The 8,982-nt window shown below is 47.1% G+C and overlaps 1 protein-coding gene across 1 annotated transcript in view; it reads right to left on the reverse strand.

Moving 5' to 3' along the window:
- Positions 1 to 8,382, reverse strand: part of LOC107154118 (von Willebrand factor A domain-containing protein 3B-like) — an 83,557-nt gene extending 75,175 nt beyond the window's left edge. Inside the window, exon 1 of the mRNA XM_048810311.1 lies at positions 8,144 to 8,382. The gene's annotated coding sequence lies outside the window, so the exon portion shown is untranslated. The remainder of the gene's footprint in view (positions 1 to 8,143) is intronic.
- Positions 8,383 to 8,982: the final 600 nt, after the last annotated feature.

The following is an 8,982-nucleotide window of genomic DNA, read 5'->3' on the forward strand; positions in this document are numbered from 1 at the left end:
AAAAAAAAAAAAAAAAAAAAAAAAAAAATATATATATATATATATATATATATATATATATATATGCTGTGTGAGTGGAGTCTAGGGGCACAACTGAGCATGTGCCAAGGGCTTGGCCTCTCAGCTCACAGAGGCCCACCTCTGGCTGCCTGCAGGCCACCTAGCTCAGTTCCCACTCCCCGCCCCCGCCCAGCAGCCTCTACTGTCTCCACCCTGCTGGGGCCTTTCTTTCTCTTTCGTAAACAAAAAGATCCACATTTTATTCTTGCCCTGCTCCAATAAATAGTCTCTATAAAAGCAAAGTTCATGAGCCAAGGAGCCCATTAGCAACTTGGCTGGTTCGACATGGCCCCATGAGTTAACTTTCTGTCACTGTGACAAGATACCTGAGAAAATCAACTTAGGGAAGAAAAGATGTGTTTTGGCTCACGGATTTCGAGGTTTCAGTCTCTGGTTGGCCAGCTCCATTGTTTCCAGGCGGAGGGGGAACATCAGGTGGGGAGGGGGTGCTAGAAGGAAGGGGTGGGACCAAGCTGTAGTCCCCAAGGGTATGCCCAAGACTCATTGCTTTCCAGTAGGCCCCACCTCCTCGTCCCCACCTCCTCCCAGTAGTCCATTCCGCACTGAATCCATCAGTGGATTAATCCACTGATGAGGTCAGAGCCCTGGTGATCCAATAGCTTTGCCAAAGCCCCACCTCTGAACTACACTGGGGACAAGGCCTTCAACACATGAGCCTTCGGGGACATTCCAGATCAAACCATAACCCCCACCACTGTAAAGCTTTAAAGCCCTGCTTTTAATAAGGAAAGCAACACTCCAGGGACACTCAGACGGTCACACTCTCTCCAACCCACTGTAGTCCCGTGGTCAATCTGCAGCTCAGAACTGGGCAGACCAGTTACCAACTCCCCTGAGAGCCAGAGCTGCCTGCAGAGGAGTTGAGACTGTGACATTCGGGGTGTAAGTCAGTGAGGTTACTCTGCTCTTTCCTAAATGCCATAAGTCGAACCCTGGGGAGCTATGTCCAAAGTCAGGCTGTGAGCCCAGGCCTTGAGCAGGGAGGGCAGGCCCAGGCAGTCCTCCACCTCCTGGTCAGGGTGTCCCCTGACTTCTGGTGGCTAGGATGGCAGTTTACCTCCTATTTCTGGGCACCTGTCGGTCTTTTCAGGTGAGACATGATTCCTGCCCAGAGTGGGGCTGGCTTTGCCCCAGGCCCACCAAGACCCCGTGTTGCTGTCTCTTGCTGTGCTGCTCCCCAGCCTCTGTTCTCGTCACCGCTCCCAGCACAGCTGACTGGCAGGACAGGCTCCTCCTGGGCCTGCTCCTGGACAGCTGGCAAGAGCAGAGGCCTGAGCCCTGTCCAGCAGCACCCTGGGCAACATCAAGGGAAGCAGGTGGGACAGGGCAGGGCAGCCGGGGGTAGAAGCCTCGGCCGCCCTGGGACTGGTGGAGCTCAGGACCCAGAGAGCAGCAGGTGTGCCCAAAGGACAAACCCAGGCGCCCTTCTGCCCCTCCAGGTGCACAGAGGTACACAGAGGACACACCTGAGATCACATCTGCAGAAAGCAAGCAAGGATGGGAAGTCTCCTGTGCTGGGGCCTGGGGACAGTGTGTGAGGCCACACACACACACACTCCCCAGAGGCTGGGGAGTCGCTGGCAAAACAACACACTCAGCCCCTGGGGACTGACTGCCTTCACCTTTTGGGGGAGTGATTGGCTCCTGAGTGCTCTGACATCATCAGCATGATGAAGGGCATGAGAGATTTTATTGGGGTGAGGGAAACAGTCTATAGATGGATCGAGACCGTGGCCACACAACTGTCCATTTACTAAGTTACTGAATTATATATTTAAAACAGGTGGGGGAAAAAAAGTTGTTGTGGCATTGGGATTGAACCCAAGACTTCTTCTTCATGCTGGGCCCATGTTCTACTACTGAGCCGTGTCCCCAGGGCCTCCCTGCTCCAAAGTTTTGATGCTGGGCTTGAACTCAGGGCCATGAGCGCACTGATCACACCATCTACCACTGAGCTACACCCCCCACCCCAAATAGGTGCATTTTATGGTACATAAGTTAGATCTCAATAAAGATCTTTAAAGAAAAAAAAGAAACACAAAATTTGTACATGTATATGCATATATATATATATATATATATATATATATATATATATATACATTTTCTCATTTATTTGAGAATTCCTGTCCATTCAGATCCTGGCCCCAGATTGCACTTTTAGATCGATTTTACTGAAGCGTAATTTACATATAAATTACATCTGCTGTGTTTTGACAAAAATAGACATCGGTGTAACCACTGTCACAACCATGACAGAGAACATTTCCATTCCCCCCAAAAGGTCCCCCAGCCTCTGCAGCCAGTCGTCTCCCCAACCCTGGCCCCGGGCCACCGCCAATCTGCTTTTTGTCACTATAGATTCGTTTTTACTCTTCCAGGATCTCATATAAATAGACTCGTTTGTGTCTGGCTTCTTTTGCTCTGCAGAATGTTTTTGAAATTCGCCCTCGACCCCTCCTGCAACACAAAACAAACTTGTGCTGGTGGTTTCTCCAAAGTGAGAAAGTGGTTTCTAATCCAAGAAGGAGTCTTCCAAATTAGGAAACAACTTTCCTCCACGGGTCGGAAGCTCCTGGCTGAAAATATTTTTCTTAACAATGAGTTTGGGAAAGGATCCGATCTCGTTATTCAGAATGAGTTATTCTTGATATTACTAAGTTATTAATTTCACTTCTAATTTAGAATGAATTTTTCTAGGACCCTAAGGTAGAAAGCAAGTTCATACAAGAAGGAATCAGGAAAGGCTGTGTGGGGCTTGGGAAGGTAAACAGGATTTCTTCTCAGGGAAGAAAAGAGTTCCAGGTAGAGAGAGAATGAGCCCTGGCACAGCTATGGGATACCTGCCAAACAGCTATGGGATACCTGCCAAACAGCTCCCACCAGTCCCAGGGAGCAAGGGAGGATGGAGAGGATGCCACCAAATCACACAAGGAAAGGAATTCGACTGGTCAGTTCCTTCCAATGAGTTTTGGCTTCTTGGGGTGGAGGGCTTTGCATTTCAGCAATGTTCTCTAGACAGTGGGAAGGCCATGGGCGTGCCAGAACACTGGGGGAAGGCTTCATGTCCAAATTAAAAGAATTGGCATTCAATTAAACAGAAAACAAAGTGTCACATGCCACAGGATGCTATGGTCCTCCACAGTTGGACGATTGGCTGTTTGATTCTTCTGGTTTGGCTTGAAGACTGGGTAGCGGAACAGGCCAGGGAGGTCCTTCTGCCAAACAGCATCAACTCTCGCAAAGGCTGAAATTTCAGAACCCATAGAAGAACTGTCTTATTTTGTGTTGCTCTAACAAAATACCTTAGGCCAGGCACTTTTATGAAATAAAGAGGTTTACCTAGCTCACCATTTTAGAGGCTCAGCAGGCGGGATGAGATGATCTTGGACTTTGAGCCTCTGAAAGTGTGAGCTACATTACAACATGGTGGGTGGCCTCACCTGGTGGGAATTCCGACAAGAGTGGTGAGCAGCATGCGTGGAAATGGAGCAATACGTGAGGGAGGTCACATGGCAAAAAAAGGAAGTGAAAGAGCAGGCAGAGGAAGCCAAATTCACTGTAGCCAGTCCCAAGAGAGCAAGAAGGTGCTCCAGTAGACCTCACTCACTCCTGGGAAAAAAAAGCATTCATCTTCTTAAAGGCACTACCTCTCAACATCAGCACGCTGGGGACCAAGCCTGAACATGAGTTTGGTGGGCACAGACCACATTGGAACCAATAGCAGGGCAAAATGCCATACTCCATTTTTTCCCATGCTTACCTTTCTGCTCTGGGGAGGCATTATAAATTTATGTCAAAGGATGCTTATCCGTTGCCAGGCAGGGACGTGTACCCCGATGTGGTTGTCTCTCACTGCAGGTAATATGCGTGTTTAGCCATGAGCGACAGAATCGGAGGGCTGGAGTGTTACTTCAATGGAGTTATTTGCATTGGTAGCACCAGAAAAGGTTGAATTTAAACTTTGATTTAGTTCCCTCATCATGATTTAAAATGACTCTTGAAAGATTACATGTGATGCAGAATTGAAACTAAAAATAATATTGTATGCAAAAGACTCTCTGAGGGTAAGCCTTCTGGTTTTGAACTATGGTCTGAAGGGGGCAATTTCCCTTTTCTCTGAGAAATCACCCAAATGTAAGAAAGAGACTAAGAAACAGGAACAAAATTCTATCTTCAAAGAACTGAAGAGACATCTGTAACCCCAAACCAAAACAGATGAGGAAGGGCTTGGACACCGTGAAGGTCAGGTCAGCCCGTGGGAAGGTAACGGGAGAGGATGTGCACAGTTGGAAATGTCATCAAAGCCAGGAAAGCCTAGTTCCTCAAAGTAAATGCCACACCCGGAGAGAAAAAGCAAGAATCCCTTCTTGGAACAATGGAACATGTACAGGTTTGTGGATGGAGTTTCCCTTGACTGGTCAAATCCAAAGTCTTGACAAATAAAAAAGGCAAAATGTAATCCCAGTTGCTCAGGAGGGCTGAGGCAGGAGGATCGCAAGTTCGAGGCCAGCCTCAGCAACTTAGCGAGGATGTAAGCAACATAGTGAGACCCTGTCTCAAAATAAAAAATAAAAAGGGTTGGGATGCGGCTCAGTGGTAAAGCACCTCTGGGTTCAATGCCCAGTACAAAAAAAAAAAAAAAAAAGCAGGACTGAATGAGAAAAGACCCAGAGGAGCTACGTTTGTGTTCTGCTGGTGAAGCAAGAGAGCATGGAGTACTCCGGCCATGCTTATCACAGCTGCTTGGGGAAAAATAAAGGATAAAAGAACTCACACATACAATACTATCTTTAGTCTGGAAAGTGGCACTAATCCCTCTTCAGAGTAAAATTTTAGGAAGAATTCACCTCTTTTCAAAAGGCTTGTCTCTTAAAAGTGACAAGATCTAAACGAAGACTCTACAATAAAGGAAACCGTAATTGCTCTGCTGCCGGGGAAGCCCGTAGAGCAACTAGTGCTGACAAGGGAGCCTGTGCCTTCTGTGGGCCCCTTCCTGCCTGCAGAACCCTCTGCTATGAGGATGAGACGGCCTTGCTCAATTTTAATGTCCTCGGGTTCTGAGGAGACCACAAAGCCTCATTCCCCATCTCCTACTTCTGAGATGAGACCAATGTCCAAGGAATGGCCTGACTCTGTTCATTGCAAACACCACCTGGGAAAGGCAGCGGGTAAGCAGCCAGTCTTCTCTCAAGCTCCTCAAAGAGTCCTCTGCAAGGGTGGTGCACACCTGTAATCCCAGTAACTTGGGAGGCTGAGGCACAAGTTCAAGGTCAGCCTCAGCAACTTAGTAAAAAGGGCCTGGGGGTGTGACTCAGAGGCAAAGTTCAATTCTCAGTACCCCCCACCCCAAAAAAAAAAAAGATTCCTGTGCAAAGAAATAGTCTTTTAGGACTTCGACTCAATCCAGCAAAAATGTGGGTTCTGTCGCAGAGACTGTCATCTTCATATCGGCAAACAAATCTGTCCATCTATATTAAACTATAGAGGCTAAATATTAAAACCAGTTCTCAAATTTATAATGCATCAGAATCACCTAGGGGAAAACACAGCTGAATGGCCAGTTTCTAATTGCGTAAGTCTGGGTGGGGCCCGGGAATATGCATTTTTAACAAGCTCCCCAGCAACGCTGACACTGCTGGCCCCCAGGGACCCACAGTTTGAGAACAACAAGTGAAACAGTTACTGGCCATCAGGAACAATCTAGAATGTCCCTTCCATATCAGGGATTGTGGTTATCACACATGACAAGTGGTTTCAAGACCTGCATGCCTGCTAAAGAGCATCCTCCTAGAATTACTCTTCTAACCCAGAGTAGTTACACGTAGATGTCCCTAAGAATATCTGTGAGTTTGCATTAATGAGACAAAGTATGCATGCTTCGTGGCAGATCTAAGAGGTTTTCAGAGCAGTTTTGATTCTACTTGATTACTGCCTTCTGTGCTAATCACAAAACATTTTCCACTTACCAATTCTGATGTCACTGTCTAATAAGAATTAGGCTGCAGTAAGCATGAGAAGACCTGTTCTCTACACCCATGTGCACGTGTGTGCATGCACACACATACTCACGCTGAGGGGAGGGAGAGGGGAGAATGAATTCCTCCATGTGAAGGCACACGGCCTTACCCTAAAAAACTAGGTAAATGATGTGTATTCTCACAGCACAATATTCCAGGCAGAGGAACTCCACATGCAGAGGAGAAGAATTAGAAAAGTCAGGGCTTGGGGCTGGGGATAGAGCTCAGCTGGTAGAGTGCTTGCCTCGCATGCACAAGGCCCTGGGTTCAATAAATAAATAAAATAAAGGTATTGTGTCTACCTACAACTAAGAAAGATATTTAAAAAAAAAAAAAGAAAAGAAAAGTCTGGGTTTGGCCATGGATTGGTGAGGAATGTCTTAGGCCACAACTTCTTTTCTCTGGTAAGTGGTTATTAATTCACAATCCTGATAGTCAAAAACTATTCACATTTTACTTTTTCCCTCCAGGAATCAATCTAGTTTGCATAGCTTCACTGACATAGGACTGAAGTTAACCAAAGAGCATCCCAGGGCTGCTGGTTATGGGGTCCTCTTAGAGCAGAATTCTCCAGTAGAACTTTCTGCGATGGTGGGATGTTCTAAATCGACATTGTTCAATATAATGGTCGCTGGCCATACATGCCTATCTAGCACTTGCAGTATGGCTAGTGAAATTGAGAAAGTACATTTTAAAATTTAATTCCATTTAAATTTTTTAATTAATTCTAATTAAAATTTAATTTTAATCCAATTCTTACTTTGAACTTGAACTTTTAAATGTAAGTGGGCACGCGTGGCCACACGCAATGGCAGCTCTGGAGACGCCCCTGGAGCTCATAACTGCAGGTCCTCCACTCTCTGTGGTAGCTCCCCGAAGGTTCTTCCCTTCTGCTGATCACTATGGGCGGAGTTCTGAATTAGAGGTGGTGGGAGTTGTGATGAAGGCCGTAGGGTCCTCACCCTCCCAGAGCTCACATCCTAGAGAGACGGGACTAAACAGACACCTGAAATGCCACCACAGGCGAGCTCAGTGACCAAGGGCGCTAGGATTGTGTCAGCATCTCAGAGGGCCACGGCCCTGTCTGTGGCTCAGAGATGGCTTCTCCGGAGGACAGAGGCATCAGGCTGAGCTGGCATTCCTAATGGAGGCTGGGGAAGGGCCACGTGGGGGAGGTGGTGCCCTGCCGTTGCCATGGTAACGCTGAGTCCCTGGAACTCACAGCCTGCCCCTGTGCTGCTACTTCATTAAGCCACAAAACCATGGCTGGGAATTGCCATCCAATTAATTTATTTTTATACCTTATTTCATCCTAAGAGGAGTTGAGGAGGAGTGTCAGAATGAACACAATAGTGCAATGAGCCTGGGGGGCTCCCAGGTGGGGTGCCCCCCTGTTGAGCCCACAGAGGCATTTATGCAGATAGAGGATGAAGGAGTCCCTGCCTCCCGTAACATTGGGGACCTAGGGCACTTGAAAACACCACAACAGGTTCCTGGGCAGGTCTTTCCTGGGTACTGCCTGCTCAACAATTGTCTAAAAATAGAGACCATGTGAAGAAGACAGCACCCTGGAGCCCTCCCACAGGAGGCAGAGCACCAAGCCCTGTGACCTGGAGCGCATCCCAGGCTTAATTTTGACTCTGCTCCCTGCCACCACCACCCCTCAAAAAATGTGTTGAAATCCTATCGTCAGACTGTGATCTTCCTTGGAAACAGGGTCTTGACAGATGTGATCAAGTTAAAATGAGCTCATTAAGGTGGTCCCTAATCTTATGTGACCTGTGTTCTTTTAAAAGGGGGAGGACTGGGATGTAGCTCAGTGGTACCGCACTTGCCCAGCATGCACGAGGCCCTGGATTCCATCCCCAGCACACAAAATTAATAATAATAATAACAACAATAATAATAATAATAAGGCGATTTGGACACAGAGTTAGACACACACAGAAGGAAGAGGGACGTAAAGATGGAGGATTGTAAAGGAACACTCCAGTCTGCCAATAAACCATAAGAACCTAGGAAAAATAAGGAACAGTCCTTACCCTGGGTTCCAGAGACAGCATGGCCTTGGCCAGACTTTGATTTGTGACTTTCAGCCTTCAGTACTGTAGGACAAAAGAGTTCAGTTGTTCTAAGCCACCTTGTTTGCAGTACTTGGTTACAGCAGCCCTAGGAGACCAGTGTTAAATGGAAAATTCCTTAGACCAACTAAATTGAATACTTTAATTCAGCAATTATACAAAAAAAAGAACCAAGTGAAGTAAAATAATTCTTGAATCCACTAGGAGAGGTTCTGAGAACTCCCCCAACAGTGAGATCAGGCGGCATTGATGAAAAACAGAACTGAGAGAGACAAGTTGATTGGTTACAGCTTGACTGATAATTGAGCAGAGATGCACGTGGCTAAAAGGCCAGGGGGCCAGCAGGAGGGGCAGGGGGCAGCAGAAGGGAGAAGAGCAAGACAGTGGGAGGCCCGGGGGCTAGAGCTCCAAGGACTTGGTGACAACTGGCACTCAGAACTGGACAAATGAACAGGAAGTGACTCTCAGTGAGCAATGAGGTAGCGATGTCATCCAAAAGAGGAGGAGCAGGTTTGAGGAGAGGAAGATGGATTTGGTTTTATCTCACAGAGCAGAGAAGCCTGTAGAAAAGTCCATGTCGGAGCTCAAAGATGGACGTGGCCCTCAAAGGCCACCTGGTTCAACCAGCTCGGGCACCTCCTCTAAAATCCTGACTGCATCACGCTACCAGAACCTGAGCTTCACCAGCGACAACGATCTGCTGTTCCCTGGCAGCCTGTCCCAGTTCAAGGAGCTTAACTGTTAAAACACTTTTCCTAGGACCATGAAATTCCACTACTAGGAATTCAAAATTAAGATAG

Source organism: Marmota marmota, unplaced genomic scaffold (assembly GCF_001458135.2).
Source record: "Marmota marmota marmota unplaced genomic scaffold, marMar, whole genome shotgun sequence".
NCBI lineage: Eukaryota > Metazoa > Chordata > Mammalia > Rodentia > Sciuridae > Marmota > Marmota marmota.